Source organism: Euprymna scolopes, chromosome 16 (genome assembly GCF_053919585.1).
Source record: "Euprymna scolopes isolate OS-2025 chromosome 16, ASM5391958v1, whole genome shotgun sequence".
Taxonomy (NCBI): Eukaryota; Metazoa; Mollusca; class Cephalopoda; order Sepiida; family Sepiolidae; genus Euprymna; species Euprymna scolopes.
In genome coordinates, this window is record NC_136497.1 from 122,758,135 (window position 1) to 122,782,919 (window position 24,785).

The 24,785-nt window shown below is 31.0% G+C and overlaps 1 protein-coding gene and 1 long non-coding RNA gene across 47 annotated transcripts in view; one reads left to right on the forward strand and one right to left on the reverse strand.

Annotated features, from left to right (window-relative positions):
* The window catches only part of LOC145296073 (uncharacterized), a 132,141-nt gene extending 125,872 nt beyond the window's left edge, over positions 1 to 6,269 (reverse strand). The window contains exon 1 of the long non-coding RNA XR_013869956.1: positions 6,085 to 6,269. This is a non-coding gene — a long non-coding RNA (uncharacterized LOC145296073). The remainder of the gene's footprint in view (positions 1 to 6,084) is intronic.
* Positions 1 to 24,785, forward strand: part of LOC145296067 (tyrosine-protein phosphatase Lar-like) — a 1,305,806-nt gene that overhangs the window by 1,006,026 nt on the left and 274,995 nt on the right. The gene's annotated exons all lie outside the window — the stretch shown is intronic.

The window sequence follows — 24,785 nt, forward strand, 5'->3', positions numbered from 1 at the left end:
TTTTTTTTTTTTTTATGAATGTGATACAATTTTTAAATTTCAGCCATTACTGCAAAAATTATCAAAAACTTGTTCAAATGAAAACAAAAACAACAACAAAAAAAAATGACAAAAAAAAAAGCAAGCAATTTTTTCTCTTTTTCTTTTTTCAATTTAAATTTCAAATCTTAAAACTTTTTTTTAATATATTTATTGTCATGAAAGCTGTAATTTTAGCAATATCACATAAAAATTGGTCCCATTTTTTTTTTTTTTTTTTTTTTAAAGTCTTTCCTTGTCGTGAATTTTGAAAAATATCAGTCTAGATGCAATTCAAAATCTTTCTGATGGTAAATAGTTTTTTTTTCTTTTTTTTTTTTTTTTTTTCAAATTGTTGATCTTTTTTCTTTTTATATATATCCAAACAATTATTAACATTGTTGTTAAAACTCGATAATTAACATCATTCAAATGTAGCGTAAGCAGTATTACACATATAATATCGCTGTGCCAATTTTACAAATAAACATTTAATTACATCATTTTATAGCTTGCAGCATTTTATTCAAATCGAGATGAAATAAAACTTTATGAGAAAAAATTAGCATTAAATTAAGTTTAAAAATTCAAGCAGTTAAAAATTGAGAAACAAAAGTTGGATACATAAATACTAAACGTTATAAACATCTAAAGTGAAACAACTGCTTGTTTACATTTGTGATCTTTTAAAAACCAACGCATTTCAGGTGAAAACATTATGTACTTACGTGTCATAGCAAAATCAGTATGAATTTTAAAAAAGAAAAACACGAAAACTGATTCAAATAGATGATGTGCTGAAAGTATTTTGAATAAAAATTCAGCCACAATTATATTCCCAGATATCGTGTTTAAAGATGGCAGAGCCTTAATTTAAGTCAACAGTTATCTCCCTTGTTTGTCATACTGAATTGGTTGCACAACTCTTCCAATAAAAATCAATAATTCAAAAGAATTCTATTTTTAGTTATTATTTTTTTTTCAATATATGGCACAATCACGTTGACACACCGGTTCTCGCCAGATCATCGAAGTTAAGAAACAATGAGCCTGGTTAGTACCAGATGGGTGCCAATTTGAGAAGGCTAGGTACTGTGTGTATCACGCCGAGGCATAAGAAATTACCAGGTTAGTATCTGGAGGCGCATTGATTCACTGGGAGAGGTATGAACCCCCAGTCTTAGTTAAGACATTCATCTAGGAGAAGGTAACTCTGATGACGTCGGCAGCGCAGGACGTTGGATGGCCACGGAGGAGGATGAATCTCTAGCAGATCAATGCTTCTATGGTTTTAAAAGTTACGTTATTTGACTGCAGCTATGTGGATGATCTAAGGACAATGGATAGGTGTAAACAGGCGAGTCAGATGCCACTGTGCTGGGGAAGGTAATGGCAACCCACCCCCATGCATTCTGCCAAATTATAATACATGTGATGTCTTCAGAGGAATCAGACAAACAATAGACTGAAGTCTATGGAGTACACTATCCATAATTTCATCTATGGCATGAACGTGACATGATACAACAAGGAGAAAGAGATTAGTTTTTTTGGAATGTTTTAAGGTTTATAGTAATTTTTCTATGACCTGTAAGTACGTAATAATGTTTTCACCTGAAATGCGTTAGTTTAAAAGACCATTGTTGTAAACAAGCACCAAAGCAACATATATAATACAAAATAGAGGGAAAGTACCTGCAAATACAAGTAAAAAGAATGAAAAACTAACAATGCAAAAACAGTTTCCAAAAATCATGTAAAAATAGGATATTTATTATTCCAGTTGTGTTGCAAGTCACAAATTTCAGAAAAGAAAGTAATTCATAACAATCGAATCTAAAAATATAAGGGGTACTTATCCAGTTTATGACCCAATCTCTGACCGATTACATAAGCAACTGGAAGATGGTAAAGTAAAGACTGTTAGTCTGTTAATTCAAAACGCAGTGTTCTGCTCTTCTGAAATGTTAAGAATGGCTTTCTATTTAGAAAATTTTTCTTAGCATGGAGAAGAGGACTCACATTGGCATAGCGTGTTGAAAGTCATTTTTAATTTAAACATTTTTTATTCCTTTAATGAATTTCACAATTTCATTGAAACTTTTCATCCTCTGACAGCTGATTGGATAATCACTTTGGTATCTTCTGGCTGCTTGTGTAACTTGTTGAAAGATGCTGGTGCAAAGTTGCCAAAGATTGTGTCATAAACTGGATAAGTACTGTTAAACGATATAAAGAAGGCAAAACTAATGTGGTGAAAGAAACTGCAAAATTGTTTGAAGAAAGTCGGGTTTGGATAGCATTTTTTTTTCTTAGCATATTTTGACTGTAATATGAAGAGACAATTAAGATAGATCTATTTCAGTTGAAGAGCTTTTATTTTTATTTTATTTTTTTTTATTTTATTTTTTTTTTTTGCAGGGAGAAGCTTTATTTTTCAAATTAATGATTGCCCAAATTTTAGTTTTTATGAAATTTTTCGCTTGAAGAAAAAATAATTTGTTTCTGAAATGATCCAAACTGTAGTTTAAAAAAATGAGTAGGAAATTTACATAAACTATAAATTTAGTTTAAGTGTATATCAGATTTACTCGTTAAATAAATAAAGAAAATTTACTTTAAAATAAGTAAGTATATATATATATATATATATATATATATATATATATATATATATATATATGCCATAACTGGAAATGAATTGGTTATCTTAACAAATATAATTTCCTTTAGCTGTGGAGGGGGGTAAGAAGGGGAGAAAGCATGTATATAATTTTTTTATTCAACTTTTTTTCTTTTTTAAATTAAGAGTTAAACTTATTTTTTCATTTATATAGCATTAGTGTGCATATATATGTGTGTGTGTATATATATATATATATATATATATATATATATATATATATATTGTTGTCTTATTTATATAACAAAGTTGTATTGCAGTGAAAATGAATATGATTACTTAGCTTTTTCAAAGATGATATACAAAATTACTACCTTAATGCGTGCATGTATGTGTGAAAAAGATGGAGACATTAGGTTTGTATGAAAAAAAAAACAAAACGTATCTGACAGCTGTTGAACTAAAAACTTTAACAAAATGTAGACATCTGACTAAATGAAAGGGACGTTCAAATACATATAGTTTTTTTTTTTTGTTTTTTTTTAAATATTGCAAAGTTTCATGTTATTTCTCTATATATAAAGTTAGGTATGTGTACTTGTGTATGCATTCATGTGTACTGGATTCACTTCTAAACTAATTAACCAAGCATTATGAATTTTCAAACACAGCTGGTAGGTCAAAGGTGAAGTAATGTGGGCCATATTTAGTTTAATTTAGTTTTGTGAAGAGAGGGTGGCAGTCCTTTAGGAACTTTTTGATACCTCCAATTTTTTTTTATTTTTTTAAAATTTTAACAATAGGTGTTAGACATCAATTAATAAATTAATAAATATTCTTTCAAACCTCAGTTTCTTTCAAGTATTTTAAAGTGTTTCTAAGAGGCGTAATATGAGCATGAGGTTAAATTTGAAAACAGATATTTCAGAATTGCATTAATTTGATGTATAGCCATTAGGCAGCAATCAAGCAAGATTCCCTGTATTTCAGTTCCTTCTTAAGACCCCTTAAACTTAAGCCTTAAATTATAGACATTTTCTGGAATCAAAATCATGTAATGAATTTTGATAAAAATTAGATTAAGGATTGTAAAGATAAGGTTTAGTAGCACTAAATGTTGATTTTAATCTTTTATTGCTTTACAAATGAGGAACAGAAGAAAACCGACTGTCAAATGTCATTGTTAGCGCTGCATGTGCTCTCCGCTTATCTCGGCATTGTTTCCAGTCGTCTAGCAGTGCTGATTCAGGAGAGGTCTAGCTAGGGATTGTGCAACGCTTGCCTCACAGTTATACATGCAGCTACCCTTACAGAAGGTATCTATTGTCTCTTGAGACTGAATAGAGGCATCGACAGGAAGTTATGTTGTGACAGGAAGTCAACATATGAACAACACTAGATTCTGTAGCGTGTGACCGACTGGGAATGTGCAACTTAGGTTAAACATGAATGACTTACACCAGGTCAAATTCAATATTGTAAAGAATTCAACCGGATAGCAGGACAGCACTACTATCAGAGGAAAAGTAAGATACCTTCTTCCTTCTGATAATCTGTGCAAGACCTTTGGACACGGTCGAGAATCTATTTTAGCCACCTGATCAGGATAATGTAAGGTTATGGAAAGCAGGTGACTGACGTAATACGGAAGCAAACAGAAATAATTGTATTTCATTGTGCTAAGCAGAAGATACCTCAATGGTCAGGACTATCACCCAGTATGCGCACTGCTCAGACAGAAAGAAACTGCAACCTACTGTCTGTACAACTGCAAAGGAAGCTATGGCAATATATCAAACTCATTATTCAAGAAATAGCGTGAATAGGGTTCTGAATCAGATAGACAGATGTCACCTGATTGTCATTAAACTACTCTCCGACAACCAGCAAAGAATAATGGGAAAGATCGTGGGTAGAAAAAGCAGAGGATGACAGACTATAGTTACAAAGACCGTGCACCTTCCCCAAACTTCTTGTCAGGTCTTGTGCCTAAGTTTGTTTTTGTTTGTGAAATTTTACTTTTGATTGTAACTTTTTTAAAACCGGAATAAACTGTATAAACAAGATCAAAGTGTAGTATCTGTTCTTCAGATGCTGCACTTTGATTTCTTGTTTTCTCTCAATGGATGAGCAATCGTTCACGACGGAGACAATTTTTAGTTTTGTTCCTATTCTCCATGATAAAAAACGACCCTGGTGTCCAGCTCTGTCCCGTGGGGAGGCATTGTAAATAGGAACATAAAAAATGATGAGCAACAATGAATTCATAAATGCCTCGAAGGAGAGAGATAAATGGAGAGCCATAGCCATCAATGCTTGTACCAGGCAAGATGCCACTTGAATCAATGAATTACAACAAAAAAGGAGTGGAGTTATTACTTGTCCTATGTTCCTTGTGATGTAGACTGCATACAATGTGTGGGTCCCATATGTAACAGCAGTAACGTTACAGCACAACCAAAAGCAATAATACTATCTAGAGGTTTACGCAAAGTAGATTGGATTTGTTTCTAATGGAGAATGGAAGAAAGTGTATTATTGTATGTTGCCGTGCAAAATTTATTTGTTCGCGGAGAAGAGGATGGATTAATTTTACCCATCCCAGGACGAGTATTGTTCTAGTATAAATATATAAACAAGTAAAGAATAATTATAACCAATACTTAGTTTCTTAGTTAATAAAACAGAAAGAGTTGTTAATCTAATCGGTCCCACTTTATCAACTAAGCTCCAGCCCCTGTCCCATCGACGCAATGTTGCATCACTGTGCCCGTTTTTCAAATATTTTCATGGAATGAAATTCTAATGAACTCGTTTCACTTGTACCCCCTCGACGTACATATCCCCGACAAACCCGCTTAGCAATAAGATCTCACCCCTTCACAGTTGTTGTCCCTAAATGCCAGAAAGCTTTCTATTCTAATAGTTTCTTCCCTTGAACAGCTAGACTTTGGAATTCCCTTCCTGCTGCCTGCTTCCCTGGCTGTACTGATATGCAGGAGTTTAAATGTAACATAAACAAACATCTTGTTAATCTTTCTTAGACATGGCCCCAAATAGTAGCTCCTTACGTCCAAGTGACGATATGCTTTGTAAGGGGTGAACATCAGTAAAAAAAAAAAATGGCGAGGCAAGATTAGAAAAGTTATCACCTTTCTGCAAGACAATGCAACGGTCTACAACGTGCATGTTGCCAGATCAGAAGCACTGACATGATGCAATGAAATACTCCCCCATTACCTTAACTCTTCTGACTTTGCACCCTCTGATTTTCATCTTTTTCCAGCCATGAAGCTAATTTGGAAAGGGAAGACTTATTTTTCAAAATCTTGTTAATCTTTCCTAGACATGGCCCCAAATAGTAGCCCCTTATGTCCAAGTGGCGATATGCTTTGTAAGTGGCGAACATGAGTGAAAAAAAAAATATTTAATGGAGAACTTACCTGAACAGAGTTGATTAAATAGATCCGAGTACCATCCAGGTGATTAACTACGTATCGGAATTACAAATCTTGGTGGTATTTTCTGACTCTTCGATGCCAAATCTCTTCCTTCTCTCGTTCGATCGTTGCAGTCATATTCTCACTTCATATTTATTTTTGGTCCTTTTCTTTTTTTTTCTTCCGATCTAAAATGTAAATGAGTAATACACAGTTAGAGTATTTTATAACGGCGAATATTAGCTTTAAAAAAAGTAAAATATATTTTTTTAGGTTGTATAATTATAATTTGGCCAACAAAAAATATTTTTCTTCCATTTAACATTTCTTTTCTGAAATCTTCTATTAAAACATTATATACCTTTAATCATGTCTATATAAAAGTAGGCCAGGTCTCTTTTTGACTAGAGAACAGAAGAAAGTCTATTGACCTTGTGTCAAACTTATTTGCAATGTATCATTTTTAAACTTATACAGTAAAAGAAATAAAATTTTAGTTGTAAAACGAGTACTTTTCATATTCTTCAATTAAAAATATGAGTTATTTTCCTTGCTGGTTTTTGGTCATAATTGAAAAAACATTTTCATATTATCAGTTGCCCAGGCAGGACTACATCATTTAAAAAAATAAATTGTAGTAAAGTATGATATATTGCCCATAACATTGTATAATTATAATAAATAAAATTTAGCTAGTCAGAATCAAAAATTGATATATCAATTTAAATACTATTTAGGTCCAGCTTTAAAAATCAGTTTGACATTGTTTTACATCTTAGATTGGTAGTGTGAAAGCTCAGATTCTGCTAACATTTTATATCAATCTGAATTTCTGAATTAACCCTTATCCTCGAGTGGCCTTCAGGCCTTTATAAGTGATGACTCATAAATTAAAAAAAAAGGATCAATTCTTCATATTATTTGGATTTTTCGGGCAACTGTTCTCATCTTGAATGTTATTTACACAATGTTTTGGTCGATGTAACCTCCGACCTTCTTTGGGTGTATCTTGTCAAACTTGGGAATCTTTGTGTCTAACTCGGGAATCTTTATCTTTATTGAGGTCAACATAAAGATTCAGGAGTTCGGCAAGATACACCTGAAGAAGATCAGAGGTTACATTGACCGAAACGTTGTGTAAATATAACACTCGGGGTAGAACATTAATCTGGAGAATCAAAACAATACGTATTTGATATCGATTCGCTTCAAAATAATAATGAAACTAAATTTTACCATTTTGAAGAACCCCAATAAACGTTTACATCTAATTAATTTCTTTTCTATAATTGTTCGATTTTTTTTATATTCTTCGATTGATTGTGCGATTTGTAGTGGCTTATTCTGTAGATCAATAGTTTTGGTAGCAATAAAAATAATCTGGAAATTCTATTGGGCTTTTTTAATGTATTTTAACAGACTCTGTTGTCAATAAGTTACGCTCTTTTATTCCCCTTCCTCACTTATTTCCCTCTTACTTCCCCCCCCTCTTATCTCGCTCTTCCTTTTATTTCCCTCTTCCTCTTATTTCCCTCCACCTCTTACTGCCCTCTTCCTTTTTTTTCCCCTTCCTCCTCGTACTCTCCTCTCTTATTCCCGTCTTCTTATTTTCATATTCCTGTTATTTCCCTCCTCCTCTTATTTTCTTCCTACTCCTTCTCTGCAACATTTTTCATGTAAGCTTAGAATTTACCTATATCTAATGCTATACACCATAGTTATTATTTGTTTTAATTTTTTTTTTCTGATGTCTTGGTTCGTTTTAATTTTTTTTTTTTTTTTTTACAGTAATTGACAAAAAAAAAAAAAAAAATCATTATAATATAATTTTTTTAATGTTCGTTTTTTTTTTTTTTTAATCCCTTTTTAAACGTATGTCACTTATTCTGCTTCTTTTTTTTTTTTTTTTGCCTTTCATTTCTCTTTATTTTTTGTCTCCTTAAAATCTTGTCTCTTTATACCACGATCAGCCGGTCACTGAGGTGTGACCGACAGACGTGTTATAGTAAATGTCTTAAAGCGGTCTCATGAAGACATGAAGATGGGCCAGTCATTAGGGTCTGAGTAACAAGAAGAAAATCATACCTGAGATGTTGGATTTGGGTGTGGCTCCTTTCTTTTCTCAAGATGATCTCTTCACCCTGGTGGCATTCTGGTGGGAATCTTCATCTCTTTGTCCTCAGGGCCGCCTTTCGACTTCAGACATTTATGAAGGCATTCATGGCAGACAAGAAAAATGACACGCGACACAATTGTAATATACAAAGGTATAACTAACTATTTTATTTTACATTAGAGATACAATATATATTACAAAAAAAACAATTTACAATTAATTTTTACAATAGGCTTTTCAAAGCTAACTAACCTACCCTAACTAGTGTTGAGGGAGGGGGTGGCCCCCCCCCCCTCATTTACGGAGAGACAGTCTATGCGTCCTCACATCATGGTGGTCGTGCAGGAAAAGAGAGAGAAAGATAGCAAGGGGATTATGGGAAGGGGTTTCTTTGTATCTCTACGCTCATGGACAAATTACCACCCGTCCATGCTGCAGAGTGTGTTAGAAACAGTGGCACAAGGAAATAGTGCCACATCCCTCCCTATGCTATCCGAAATTTATGAGTATTCATAAATTTCAGAAGTCCCTAATTTTCCGTGAATGGTGCGTCAACCGGCCGTCAGCAATCAATGTCCCCATGCTCTACGTTCCATCAGGAACTCAGTGAAGCAAGTTATTTTTTCCACCAGGCTCCTGGTAGACTGGTATACTGCTTCAAATACCAGAGAGGGTAATCATCCTCGCCCTCCATCGAGGCAATGACCTCATGATTTCAGTTACTGGATTTACACTTTCTTAAGCAACCAGTATAATATTTTTTAACAAAGCCGGATTTTACGTGAGTTCATCACGCCGACCTATACGTATTTCACTAAGCCGGATTGTACGTGAGTTTATCACGCCGACCTATACGTATTTCACTAAGCCGGATTCTACGTGAGTTTATCACGCCGACCTATACGTATTTCACTAAGCCGGATTGTACGTGAGTTTATCACGCCGACCTATACGTATTTCACTAAGCCGTATTCTACGTGAGTTTATCACGCCGACCTATACGTATTTCACTAAGCCGGATTGTACGTGAGTTTATCACGCCGACCTATACGTATTTCACTAAGCCGGATTGTACGTGAGTTTATCACGCCGACCTATACGTATTTCACTAAGCCGGATTGTACGTGAGTTTATCACGCCGACCTATACGTATTTCACTAAGCCGGATTCTACGTGAGTTTATCACGCCGACCTATACGTATTTCACTAAGCCGGATTCTACGTGAGTTTATCACGCCGACCTATACGTATTTGACTAAGCCGGATTCTACGTGAGTTTATCACGCCGACCTATACGTATTTGACTAAGCCGGATTCTACGTGAGTTTATCACGCCGACTTATACGTATTTCACTAAGCCGGATTCTACGTGAGTTTATCACGCCGACCTATACGTATTTCACTAAGCCGGATTTTACGTGAGTTTATCACGCCGACCTATACGTATTTCACTAAGCCGGATTTTATGTGAGTCTATCACGCCGACCTATACGTTTTTTTAATTTAGTCTGCATAACATTATTTCCGTAACTGGATTTACGCTCCCTTCAGCAACCAGTATAATGTATTTTAACCAAGTCGGAGTTACGTGACCTCATCACGCCGTCCTATATGTATTCCAAGTTATTACTTCAGTTACTGGACTTACGCTCTCTTCAGCAACCAGTATAATGTATTTTAGATAAGTCGGGGTTACGTGACCTCATCACGCCGACCTATATGGATTTTAGTAAAACCTCGGTCTTCAGAGGATCTAATCCAATTAATTCTGTTAGAGCAAGGAGTCTGCCGCCGAGCGACCAATAAAAACCATCCACCACGGAATATTTATTAATAATATAAAGAATTAATTAAGAAGGGCACTCAGCCTTCATGAGTTAGAATACTCAATTAGGGGGAAAAAAATTTCCAAAAATAAACAATTCAGAAACCTGGTATACATTAAATCAATGAAATAGGGTGTTAACAATTTTTTTTCTTAAAAAGAAAACATTTTTAAAAAATCATTTCAGAGCACCTCGGTCACAATTAGAATTTGTTTACACAATGCAAACGCATTTCAGTTATTACATTCATAATTAACTTTTTCCCAAATTTCAGGGTACATTTAAAAAGTATGTGTATTTTTTCAAAACTTGATTTACAAAAGATCATTAAAATTTAATTCCAAAATTTAAAAATTATTTCAAGTATTTTGGTTCATCGTTAAAATCAATTTATGTTAGTTAACTTCTTTCCAAAGTAATTCATTTATTATTATAAAAACCAATCTTCTCAAAAGGTCATAAACTTCGAATAGACCCATTTTTCGTAATACAATTCAAAAATTATTCCAAACATTTGGTTCATTATTAAAATTAATCTTCCGAAAAGATCATAGACAATTCATTTTGAATCAATTCACCCTTCACAATGAGATTCAGAAACATCCCAAATTTTTCATTTCGTAATTATTATTTTTAAAATTCAGTGTACATTTAAAGTTATTTAATTGATTCTTAAAAATCATTTCTTCTTATAGGTCATTATCAAGGTCATTTCGAATTCAGAAACATTTCACGTTAATTAACTTTATTTTCCAAAGTAATTATTTTATCATTTAAAAGCAATTCTTTTCCTAAACTCACTCACAAGGATTATTTCGAATTAATAAACTCCCGCCACACCTAGGAGTCACATTAGTTAACGACCAGTTCTGTATAGTTAACAGCTCGAAAAAATTAAAGTTTCAATTAAAGAGAGATCTTTCTAGACTAAGGAAATCTTTTTTTTTTCTTAATAATTAATTCAATTTTACGTATATACTCCTCAGTCAATATTTCAGGGACCCCTATCATACGGTCCAATTTCAAATAAACCTTCAATTAAAGAATTTGCTCGAATAATTCTTCCTTAAAATCATCTAGAGTTCAGGAAAATCTCTTTCGTTAGTCAAACAATATTTCCTTAGAAATTATTAAAAATTCAGAGAATATTCGAAATGTAATAGCGTAATTTTTTCTTTAAGAAAAACTATGAACATTTCAGAGAACTCTTAAAAAATGAACGTAATCATGTAACAGTTGGCTTTTCCAAACACTCGAAGACTTCAAAAAAAGTACTTTAAGTGCTGTTTGAATAATCGTCTCAGTTTTTATTTTTAATAAAAAAACAATTGAAGACATCATTTAATGTAATTTAACGAAGCATAAATAATTTTGTTCTTTAAACTTGGTAGAAAAATTTAAAAAACTCCAAGTTAATTCGTTATTATATGCCCTCCTGCAATCAGCCATGGGGGTTTAGCTATACAATCATTAAAACACAAGAGTAGAGAGAGAGAATGAGGGGGAAAGAAGGGGATAGAGACAGAGCGATGCCATTACACACCCTACCACCCCCATAACACTATTACGTAATCTCACAAAAAAAACTCTTCGATTTTAAAAGTCACTCTCTCGTCCCCAAAAAAAAGCTTGCAGAGGGTGAAAGAATGGTAGACAACACGAGAGGTGGTGAAAGAGAGGAAGAGAAACAGAGGCAGGTCGCATTGTTCCACCACCCATCCCTCAACACCCTCACAAACACCATGACGAGGTCATCTTCGCTTCCTTCCTATGTGCGGCCATTGTTTCAAACAAATGAGTGACAGGTAGACATTAAACATTTCTACGAGTTTAAAACAATTAACTAAATAGAAAAACAATCTTATTTTGAACAATTTTGTTAAAGGCATTCTCACACAAAAAAAAAACGTTCACATTATGTAATCCACATTTTTAGCAATCCATTTTTTCTTTCCTTTTTTTTAAACAGACAAATCAAAATTAATAAAAAAAAACATAATCAAATCAAAAAAACCACATATGTTTCGGCATTAACTGCTAATCTAACCCGAAAAAAAAACACATCAACTGTTCATGGAATAAAATGTAATGTAAAAGTTCTATTTTTTTCAAATCTAAATCTAACACTTGCAAAGTCAAAAGCAATTTTTTAAAAAGTCCTATATCTTTATAAACCTGAAATAAAGATCAGATAAAAAATGTTAGGTATCCTTTATTTTCTTTCCTTTTTTTTTTTTTTAAATTTATTTTTCGAGCTTCGTGTTTGAAGGATTTTTTTCTTTTTTTTTTTTTCATGTAATAACAAGATGCATAGATATACACACATATCGATATATATCCGGAGAGAGACAGAAAGAGAGAAAGCGTGAGAGAGAAAGAGATATTGCATATTCTAGAGACACTTTTTTTTTTTCTCGTCTCTGTTTTTTTTTTTTTTTTGTGTGTGGGACACATTTCTTACTTTTTTTTCGAAGGGTTACTTTCAATACTCTTTTTTTTTAAATCGATCTTTTGTAAACTGCCTTTTTTTTTTTGTAGGTGCAAGACAATTTTTTGTTCAGGTTCTGAATTTTCTTTTTGAGTGCGTTTTTTTTTTTTTGTGCGCGTGTGTACTGGTCTGCCATTTTTTTTTAAATTTTGCCAGAAATAGTTTTTTCCGTTTTTAAAGACCGTGGACCATTTTTTTTTATTCGATTCGTCTAGTGGTCGTTATTTTTGGTTGTGCCGTGGGTTTAAGAGTCGAAATTATTTCCATGCTGGGAAACAATATGTCTTGGTCATAGTGCATCATTTATACTGCGACACAGATGCGACGAGATCCGTCTGGTAATTAACCAGGGTCAATCCTGCGTCTTAAGGCAACCATTTATACCACTATCAGCCGGCCACCGAGGTGTGACCGACAGACGTGTTATAGTAAATGTCTTAAAGCGGTCTCATGAAGACATGAAGATGGGCCAGTCATTAGGGTCTGAGTAACAAGAAGAAAATCATACCTGAGATGTTGGATTTGGGTGTGGCTCCTTTCTTTTCTCAAGATGATCTCTTCACCCTGGTGGCATTCTGGTGGGAATCTTCATCTCTTTGTCCTCAGGGCCGCCTTTCGACTTCAGACATTTATGAAGGCATTCATGGCAGACAAGAAAAATGACACGCGACACAATTGTAATATACAAAGGTATAACTAACTATTTTATTTTACATTAGAGATACAATATATATTACAAAAAAAACAATTTACAATTAATTTTTACAATAGGCTTTTCAAAGCTAACTAACCTACCCTAACTAGTGTTGAGGGAGGGGGTGGCCCCCCCCCCTCATTTACGGAGAGACAGTCTATGCGTCCTCACATCATGGTGGTCGTGCAGGAAAAGAGAGAGAAAGATAGCAAGGGGATTATGGGAAGGGGTTTCTTTGTATCTCTACGCTCATGGACAAATTACCACCCGTCCATGCTGCAGAGTGTGTTAGAAACAGTGGCACAAGGAAATAGTGCCACATCTTGTTTTCTACTGAAAACCTCATAGTTATATTTATTTACTTACATGGACACAACGTTACATTTGGAAATTCAAATATTTCAGATTTGTATCGAATTTGATCATTTAAGCAAAATCCTCAGAATTTCAAATACCTCTTAAGACCTCTTTTCATCGTTTCAGACATTTTTGAGAATCAAAATTATGCAATGGATTATACATATATATGTACATGAAATAACACACACACACACACACATATATATATATATATATATATATATATATATATATACATACTAGTGGGAAGGAGGCGCCCGGCTTTGCCCGGGCGTAAAATACGCTTAAATATGATATTTTAATTTCTCCAGATTACGTATATATTATTATAGAGTCGTGATTTTAAAAGTAAAAAAAAGAAAGTCTTTAGGTGCCATCATCTAGAATCGAAACCGAAACTGTAGCATCCAAAGCTGGCGAAGTTACCATTGTACCAAGGTGACACGCATATGAATAGATTAAAAATAAGATAGTTTGAAAATATGGAGACAGACATATAGCCGTTTATATATATATATATATATATATATATATATATATATATATATATGATAAAAGTATATATTCCAAATTTTAAGATGTTGACCATCTTACCGTTTATTTCTTAAAGTATGTTGAAATGTTCATTGAGCATTTCATAAAGAAATAAACGGTAAGATGGTCAACATGTTGAAACTTTCAATATAGACTTTTGTCATTAATTTCTGTCATTTTATGTCTGTTGTTACATAGAGCTTCATAAATTAAAGAACTTATATAAATAAAAGTGAAATATAATTGAATAAACACAAACACACAAAATATTATAAGATGATATAATATGTAGAGTATATATATTCTCAGCATTGCGTTTCTGTTTAACACTAGCCTAGATGGCCGACGTTGCCTGAGTGTTTGAAGGTCTGTGTTTAGCAAAAAAGGAAAACAAAGTGGTAATAAGCAGGCAGGCAAGCTCGAACCCGTACCGCGAAGGAGGAAAAAATGTGAAAAAAAAAAAAGTGACGTCTTTGCTGTTATGTCCATCGCCAAACCGGAAGTGACGTAGGTTCAAATTAATTTGTTCCCTATGGACTCGAAAACGACTGGGCCAATATAAAATCTACAGTAAGTTCTTTGATATGACAGGGGCACATTCAAAATGAATGTTTCCGTTTAGAGCACAATTGAAGCATGATACTTGACTTTTGCATTTTAAACTTTAATTCAAGCCATTTTATAAAAATAGTTTTCTAAAATTAACAGTAGGTTCTCTACAGTGCAATGTAGACCACGATGTATTGTGGACTAAGTCACTGCAGGGGAAGTATGTGGAGCTTCCTCCTGGTGCACCACGATGGGTCACCAACTAAGGCAGGCAATCAATCGATGTGATAGAAAAATAAATAGGTGATAGTGTGAAACAATTGTTGATCATAATTCAAGTCCGGGCAACATTGGGTCTTCCTGCTAATATATTTATATACTGAATTCAACATAAGCAAGTTGAAACTCAAAATTTTGATCTTGCAATTAAATGTGTACAGACTCTGTCCTATCACCAAAACGTGGCATCCTTGTGCCTTTTTTACATGTATTTCAATGGCAAGTGCTCTGATAAACTCCGAGCACTAGTACCCCCTCGACACAATATCTCAGACAAACTCGACAAGCAGCAAAATCCCACCCCTACACTGTAGAGATCCCTCCTAGATCCCTGCTTCCCTGACTGTACTGACATGCAGAAATTCAAGTGTTTCGCTGCCCAACTCCCTTAATAGTATTCCTTCAAATCCGATCCCAAATAGTAGCCCCTCACGAATAAATTAAAAAAGAAAACGTTAAATAGAAATGTAATGCTTGGAAATATATACTCAATGTATTATATCATTTATAAATATAAATCTCACTTGCCTGTTTAAATGTATGTATGTATGTATGTTTATATGTCTGCCTAAAACTTTCGCCAGAGGCGACGGATTTTCACAAGATCGGTATCATTTTGAAGCTAGACGTCTCGGACAACAAATATCGAAAGATTGGCCCAAAACATTAATTCCAACCTCAAGGATGGATTGATTTTTTTGCAAGCCATTTTTACAAGTCTATAGGTTGGCTTGACTTTGCCTAATTTTAACATTCCGAACTTCCGGTCGTGTCATGGAGTAGGGGTAAGACGTCAGGTTTTCTTTCACTTTCTTTTCCACTTTCGTGGCACGGGTTCAAGCCTGCTTGCCTACTACCACTTTTTTTTTTTTTTTTCTTGCTCAACACACCTCCAAACACCCGGGCAATGCCGGGGCACCCAGGTTAGTCTTATAATATTATACGTGTATATGCATAAAATTTATAAGGCAACAGATTCTTTGAAGTTAGGATGTTTTAATTAAAGCTGAAACAAATAGATAAAAAAAAAATATATATATATATATATATATATATATATATATATATATATATATATATATATATATACACACACTTCGTCTATTCTGTCCTTTGTCAGTGAAAGAGAAATCCTTCTAGACCATTTTTGCTCCAAATCTAGTATGCCCCTTTTTAGGGAGCTCGATTTTGTCCACATTAAAAGCTTTCCTTGTATCTAACTTTACCCTCGTGGGGAGACAAATAAGCAGGAACAAATACATAGACATTGAATTTTGTATTATTTTTTATTATTATTTATTATTATTATTAACATTATAATTATTATTATTATTATTATTATTATTACTTATCAATATTATTAACATTATAATTATTATTATTATTTATCATTATTATTATAATTATTATTATTATTATTTATCATTATTATAATTATTATTATTTTTATCATTATAATCATTATTATTATTATTTGCTCTTTCCTCATTGAGTGCTGCATGTCGTTTAGTCAGAGTTATGAAACTCTTAAGCAAGTCTTGCGTTGCTTTCATGAAGTTGGATACTTTCATACGTCTTTTTGGTAGTTAGTTCTTCCGATCACAACATGTTTGTTAAAAACTTGAAAACCTCTCCAAATTTATTGTGGTTGTCTAGTATTGCTGCTGCTGCTGCTACTACTACTACTACTACTACTACTACAATAATAATAAAAAAAATGTGATTTAATCAACGTTTGTTTTCCTAAAGCTTTTTTCCTATATATTTTAATAACACAAAATACATGCTAAACTATACTTTAGTTCTGGGATTGAGTTATGTTTGAAAACAATTTTATTTAATTGTTCTAATTTGTTATAGTTTATAAGTGAACAAATCACCCATCTCTCTCTCTCTCTCTCTCTCTCTCTCTCTCTCTCTCTCTCTCTCTCTCTCTCTCACTCACTCAGCTATCTATGTATGCCTCTCTAACTCTGTGTTGATTTAACCATACCAAGGGAATTGCTGGGTTTCAATTACAATGCAACCCGGATATAAGAGACATGGGTTCACGGAAAACCTGATATAAGAGGGATCCCCCCGGGGGGGGGTAGAGCCTATGTTAATGTACAGTGTAACCCGGATATAAGAAATTCGAATATAAGAAAACTATGACGTCCTGGGAAGAAGTCTCTTATATCCGGGTTGCACTGTACGGTTATTTTTTAATATGATTAGGGATTACTTGTAGTGTAAGGTATCCTCATGCCAGGTTGTCCTGACAAACTCCTGTACAAAGAGATCTTAACCGCTCAATGATAGTGTCTTGTAGGCATTCCATATTCTTTATAGCTGGCATATCATGGGTCACTTTTATTTTTATTCGCCTAATAAGTCACTGTATAATATCTCATAGAAAAATAATAGAAATTAATTTTTTCTTATTAAAAATATAAACTCTTATGAAATAATTTAATAATTTAAATATTAAAATTTTCATAATTTTTATAATTTCATTGATACAGTTTTTTTTTTTTTAGTTTATTTTATGTCATATTCTTTATAATTAGCCTATTATAAGCAAATTGATACTTTTATTTCTCCTAATCGGTCACTGTATAATATCACATCAAAAACTAATAGGAAATTTATTTAAGTTATTGAAAATATCAACTCCTATAAAATAATTGAAACTTCAATGATATACGATGCCCGATTCTTTATAATTAGCATATTATAGGCAACCGTTATTTTTATTCTCCTAATTTGTTACGGTATAATATCGCCTCTAAAAATAATAAGAAATTTATTTATTTTTAATTGAAAACATCAGTTCCTATAAAATAATGTAAGCTACAATGATATACTATGCCTCATTCTATATAACTTCCCTTTGTTCAACCTACTCTGTACATCGCTAAGTCATTATGTCAGATTTTTTACAATCATCCAATTAACGATAAAAATTCACTGTTAATTTTTAACATAATTTAATTGTTGTTGTAATTTCAGATTTAAAAAATATAATCTTCAACTTTATTTTCTCTTCAGTTAGTGAAATTTGTAAAGTGTTTTTTTTTTTTTTTTTTTAAACAGAAGATTTTTGCTGGTCTTTTCATCCAAATATCTTAACTGTTTTTTTTTTTTTTTTTTTTCTCCATTTTGAATTTTTTTTTCCGAATTAGTCATCACTTATGGAGGTTAAAAGTCACTCGTGAATAAGCGTTAATGAGATGGAGGGATTGTTTAATGATGAAAGGACGTAATTTATTAAAATCTAATTGTTATTTGTTTTTTTTTCGATTCTGTTTAAGTAATGCTGTTCTAACCTTACTGAATCAAAACTAACTTTTATGGCATTTACAAGATATTTCTTTTTCTTTTAGATTCTTTATTTGATATTTAGATATATTGTTATATGTATTATAATTTCTTAAGATGTATTTCTTCAGTGTTACAATCGTTCTCTCTCTCTATATATATGTATATATATATAGAGAGAGAGAGAGAAATTCTATATTTGAAGATTAATCTTTTCAAATCATAAAATTTAAATACCTAAAATTTATATCTATCTCTCTTTCTCTCTCTCTCTCTCTCTCTCTATATATATATATATATATATATAATCTAATATACATATATATATATAGAGAGAGAAATTCTATATTTGAAGATTAATCTTTTCAAATCATAAAATTTAAATACCTAAAATTTGATATCTATCTATCTATCTATCTATCTCTATCTCTCTCTCTCTCTCTCTCTCTCTATATATATATATATATATATATATATATATATATATATATATATATATATATATAGAGAGAGAGAGATAGATAGATATCAAATTTTAGGTATTTAAATTTTATGATTTGAAAAGATTAATCTTCAAATATAGAATTTCTCTCTCTCTCTCTATATATATATATATGTATATTAGATTATATATATATATAGAGAGAGAGAGAGAGAGAGAAATTCTATATTTGAAGATTAATCTTTTCAAATCATAAAATTTAAATACCTAAAATTTGATATCTATCTCTCTCTCTCTCTCTCTCTCTCTGTCTCTCTCTCTCTCTCATATATATATATATATATATATATATATATAGAGAGAGAGAGAGATAGATATCAAATTTTATGTATTTAAATTTTATGATTTGAAAAGGTTAATCTTCATGTACAGAATTTTTTATTACTTGAAAACAAAGAATACAATTGAATAAATCTATTTCCTTAACCCATGACTTTTCGATGCTTATTCATCTCTTCAGAGGAAAAATAGTTGCTAAATGTTTTTATTGGTTTGCACCTTATTTGCTAAAAGCAATAAACAAAGAAAAAATTAAAGTTTTTAAATACATTTTAGATACATAGAATGAGGGAATGTTATATTGAGACAGAAAAAGTATTTAAAATTCAAAATGAATGTTAAATCTTGAAATGGAAATTCCTCGTAGTAAGTAAGGAAGAAAAAAGATCCAACGCGTCTTGTAATCCTTCCAAGGTACTAGGTAACAATCACATGCAAACATTTCATTTCATTAATCAAGAAGTAAAAATAAAGTTTCCAAGCCAAAAGCTTCTACAAACGTAAAGCGAATATTGATATTTATTTAGTAATCCCAGCCAAATAAAAAAAAAAGCCCAATACAATCAAAATAGGAAATAGAGCTTGTCATAGAAGAAGCCAATATAGTCTTTAGACTGTAAATTATGATTTACATGAATTTATTGTTCGGCAGGATAATCAAAAAGAAATATTAAGATTTCAGCAGGTTTTCAAAGAATGCGTTCTTTTCATCAGAGGAAAGATATCCGCAAAGAATGTCTGATAGCGAAGCTATGAATTTGCTGGCGATGGCATAAATTGAAATTGCATTATATGACCACTTGTCATATAATGCAAAACAAATTTTAATGTATAGAGTTCATGAAATGGAGAAAAAAAAAATGAAAAAGATAAATTAAAATTAAAAATGCAAATGAAAGGATATGTGGTGGTTAGGTTGTTTCAAAAGGCGAATTGGTCATAAGATTCAATGTTCTCATAAAAAGTAGTCCGGTTTGTAATGTTGACAAAGAGATCCAAGTTAAAAATCCATAATGAGCGTAATCCAATTAATCTTTAGAAAGATCCAGTTTGCAATCAATTTTTTTGGAAGTATTATATATATATATATATATACCTTATAATGAGTACTATATATTCTCATTATACTCATTATAAGGTATATATATATATATATATATATATATATATATATATATATATATATATATAGTACTCATTATAAGGTGTATATATATATATATATATATATATATATATACATATATACCTTATAATGAGTACTATATATATATATATATATATATATATATACCTTATAATGAGTACTATATATATATATATATATATACCTTATAATGAGTACTATATATATATATATATATATACATATATACCTTATAATGAGTACTATATATATATATATATATATATATATATATATACCTTATAATGAGTACTATATATATATATATATATATATATATATATATATATATATACCTTATAATGAGTACTATATATATATATATATATCTTATAATGAGTACTATATATATATATATTGTACTCATTATAAGGTATGAGTTTTAAAAGAATCCTTTATTTTTTTTTACATATAAGATATTTATTTTAATACAAACCAGTTATTATTTTTATTTATTTATTATTTCATAGAAATCGCTGCAGAAAAGGCATGAAGCCTTGTATAAGGAGGTAATAAAAAAAATATCAGGGTAAAAAGTAGCTAGTGATAAGTGTAAGCTAAATAGATTCTGATCCAGAAAACAACAGTTCTTCTCCCTTTGTCAGAAGTATCGCTCATGGAATGTGAGGACTAAAGGATAAAATAAGGGAGGCCAGGAATTAGGAGGCTGCTGATAGTAAACCCAAGCTCTGCTTTCTATTCTATTAAAAAATGATGAGCTCATTATAGTTTCATGGTTTTATGGAGTTAGCTTTTTAAAATTGATAAAAAAAAAATGTTGCCAGTTGTTCATAGTTTTATGCTATGTAATGTGGAAAAAGAGTTGTAGCATTAGATCTTATATGAGTAAAAAGGCATCTCATTTTATGTAGACCGTTGTGTGCGCATGCGTGTGTGCTTGTATCACATGCAATCAACAGTTTATTACAACTTGTTGAATGGTTAAACATTATTTTGAATTTAATCATTTCTTTATTTTTTTTCTCTCATTTAAGCAAACAGAATTAAAAAAAAAAATATATATATATATATATATATATATATATATATATATTAAGTTGGTGCAAAAATGATATCGTTTATATATATATATATATATATAGTTGAATGTCAAAAAATAAAACAAAAGAAAAATATATATTTATTTATTAGAATTTAGTAATTTAAATTTTATGGCATGAAATTGTTAAGTTTTAAGTCTAGAATTTTTATTATATGCAAGACAAAGTGTACAATTCAAAACGTATATCTCTTAACCTTTAGGTTTTCGATGTCTACCCATTTCCTCAGAGGAGAAAATATTAGCAAATATTATAAATGATTTATGTATTTAGGCAGCATTTTTATTTAAGAAAACGTTAGAAACGTTTATTGTGTCTGTTTTTCTTATGATCTTTTTTTGTTATATACCTTAATATAACTTAATATAATATACTTAATATATTATAACTTAATATAATATACTTGATATATAGAGCACAGGGCAACGTCCAAAAATGTTGTTTAAAAATAACTTTCTGTATCTTTTTACAACAAATAAAAAATAAAATACAAAACTATATAAACATATATTTTTACATTAATTTCATACACACACACAAACACAGGCGCACGCGCGTCTGTTACCTACTTTATTTATAAGAGAGTGCTCAATATTAATAATAAAATATAAGTTTGCAGACCACGTACATACATATAAATTGTATCATGAAGCGAATCAAATATGAGAGTAAAATACATGCAACATCATAAAATGAAGACAGAATGTATGAATGACAGAAAGGAAAATCAATTATACACAGGAAAAATAAAAATCGAATGAGAGATTATTTAGCTGCTTTCAACGAATGTCTCCAGAAAAATTACACACACACACACACACACACACACACACACACACACACACACACACACACACACACACACACTGATGAGAAGCATTAGACTTCAAATTTCCCCGGTGTGAAGAGCGTTTATGACTCCTCTACCTATTGACGTTAATGGAAGAGAATCCCAGTGCTTATTTATTAAAAAATTTCAAGAATAAGAGTGTAATATATATATATATATATATATATATATATATATATATATATATATATATAATTTTGAGGTTGTTATTGTTCAGAGGGGTCAGGTAACCAGTGAAGTATAACGAGGTTAATACAAGAGTGCTCAATACCGAAGTAGAGCAAGGTGTGCTTTTTATTTGTCTTTACATAAGCAGTAATGTATTGCTACACAATCATGACCATGTTTTGGTCAGCTAGTCTTTAGTAACTAAGGGCCTCATCAGACGGTCTAGCTTATATGAAGGCAAACTTTACAATGAAGGGTTAGTGCCGTTTCCATTTCCTATATGTGTGTATATATATATATATATATATATATATATATATATATATATATATATATATATATATGTGTGTGTGTGTGATTAAATGAAATACTGAAATGCCGTAGAATTACAGATTGTATCATACTATAAAACTAAACGCTTCATTGTAAAGTTTGCTTTCATATAAGCAAGATCGCCTAATGAGGTCTCTAGTTCCTAAAAACTAGCTGATCGAAACATGCTCATGATTGTGTAGCAGTACATTACTGCTTATGCAAAAAAAAAAAAAAGATATGTTACAGAAGGTCAGAAAAATATTTTTTGAGCTTCTGTAACATATATATATATATATAAATAAATATATCCGTAGTGGAATGGGGACAAATATATATATATATATATATATATAAATAAATATGTAAATATGTATGTGTTTATAGATGTACACATAGATATAAACAAATATAGCACCTATAATTTACAGGTTTTATGATTGTCATAAGGCTATTTGTTATTTGGCAAATGTGAAGAAATTCATCATTTTAACCGAGAAACACACATATGACTTATAATGGATTGTTGTGTTTATGATAATTGGGATAAAAAAAAACAACTGAAACAAAAATGGCTACAAATATCAAAGTTTACATTCAGCAAGCGAAATAATTTTATTTTGCTTTTTTTTTTTTAAATAGATTTTGCTTAGAAATTATTTGCATTTTATTTACATAGATAAAAGAGTATATTTGAAACCTTGTAACAATCAAATAAACTTTGTGCTATATACAGAAGATGCATTAGGGAAGAAAAAAAAAATTCATCAAAACAAAATTGGATAAAACAATTTTTGATCATTGAGAAAAGTTCATAAGAAAAAAATAGAAATAATTATCAGACGAAAAAAAAAGGTTTTAAACAAAAAATTGTGAAAAATCCGGTATAAATATACAAAAAAAGTTAACTTCTTTGAATAAGGTTGAGTTTAAAACTTAAAAAAAAAAGTATTTATTTAATGAGTCAACTCTTATCAATACCATAAGTCATTGGGATTATCAGTTGAATGATGAAAAATAATATGTGAGGATTTACATGAGATAAAGATTAGTCTTTTTCAATCTTGTCATAGTGTTTTTCATGAAATACTTTTAAATGGACATGTTAACAAAATAACTGAATATGTTTATATGAATCATTTTTAATAATTTGACTAAAGTCTGAAAAATATTTATTCTGAAATTATTTTGAAGCAACCTTGTTTTTTTTTTAAAATGAATGAAAATCGTATTTTGCAAGAATTCTCTGACTGTGTACTGTGTGTATATATATATATATATATATATATATATATATATATATATATATATATATATATGGGTTAATTGCATCTCAGTAACTCGACTGATTCTTTTCGGTACTAGGTCAGAGAGTGATCTGCGCTATTTTTTAAATCGTATTTCCAAGTTTAATTAAAGTTTTATTATGTGTTTTTTTTTTAATTCAATTGTAAGGTTAAAGTATAGAATAGGTACAAAACACCCTCACCTCCCCATGTTAAGAATGGCTTTTTAAATAATGTTATTATTTACGTCCGGATCACTCTCTGCACTAGTACCTTCTTTTCTTTGGTCACTGGGATGCAATCAACAAGTGTGTGTGTGTGTGTGTGTGTGTGATTATTCCAGGTTAAAATTTTCCAAAGTTGAAGCAACCAATGATGTTTTAACAACGTTCATACAAGAGTGCTCAATACCGAAGTAGTGCAAGATATACGTTTTATTTGTCCTGCAGAAGCATTTATATGTCGCTACACATTCATGAGCATGTTTCGGTCAGCCAGCTACAAGTAACTAGGAACCTCTTCAGGCGATATTGCTTATACAAAAGTAAATTCCGTAAGCAATATCGCCTGAAGAGGTCTTTAGCTATTTGTAACAGGCTGATCGAAACATGCTCATGAATGTGTAGCAACATGTAAATGCATATGTAAAACAAATAGAAATTTATACTATATATATATATATATATATATATATATATATATATATATAATATAAATTTTTATTTATACTAAGCTATTGTTCTAACTGTTACTGAGCATTATCGTATAAACATTGTAGTTTCATTAGATTAATATTTACAAAACAACAATGCAAGCACAATATATTATTATTATTATTATGTGCATAAATAGTATACCCATAAACATGCATGTGTCTAGCTCTTAGCCGTCATCAGCATATATATATATATATA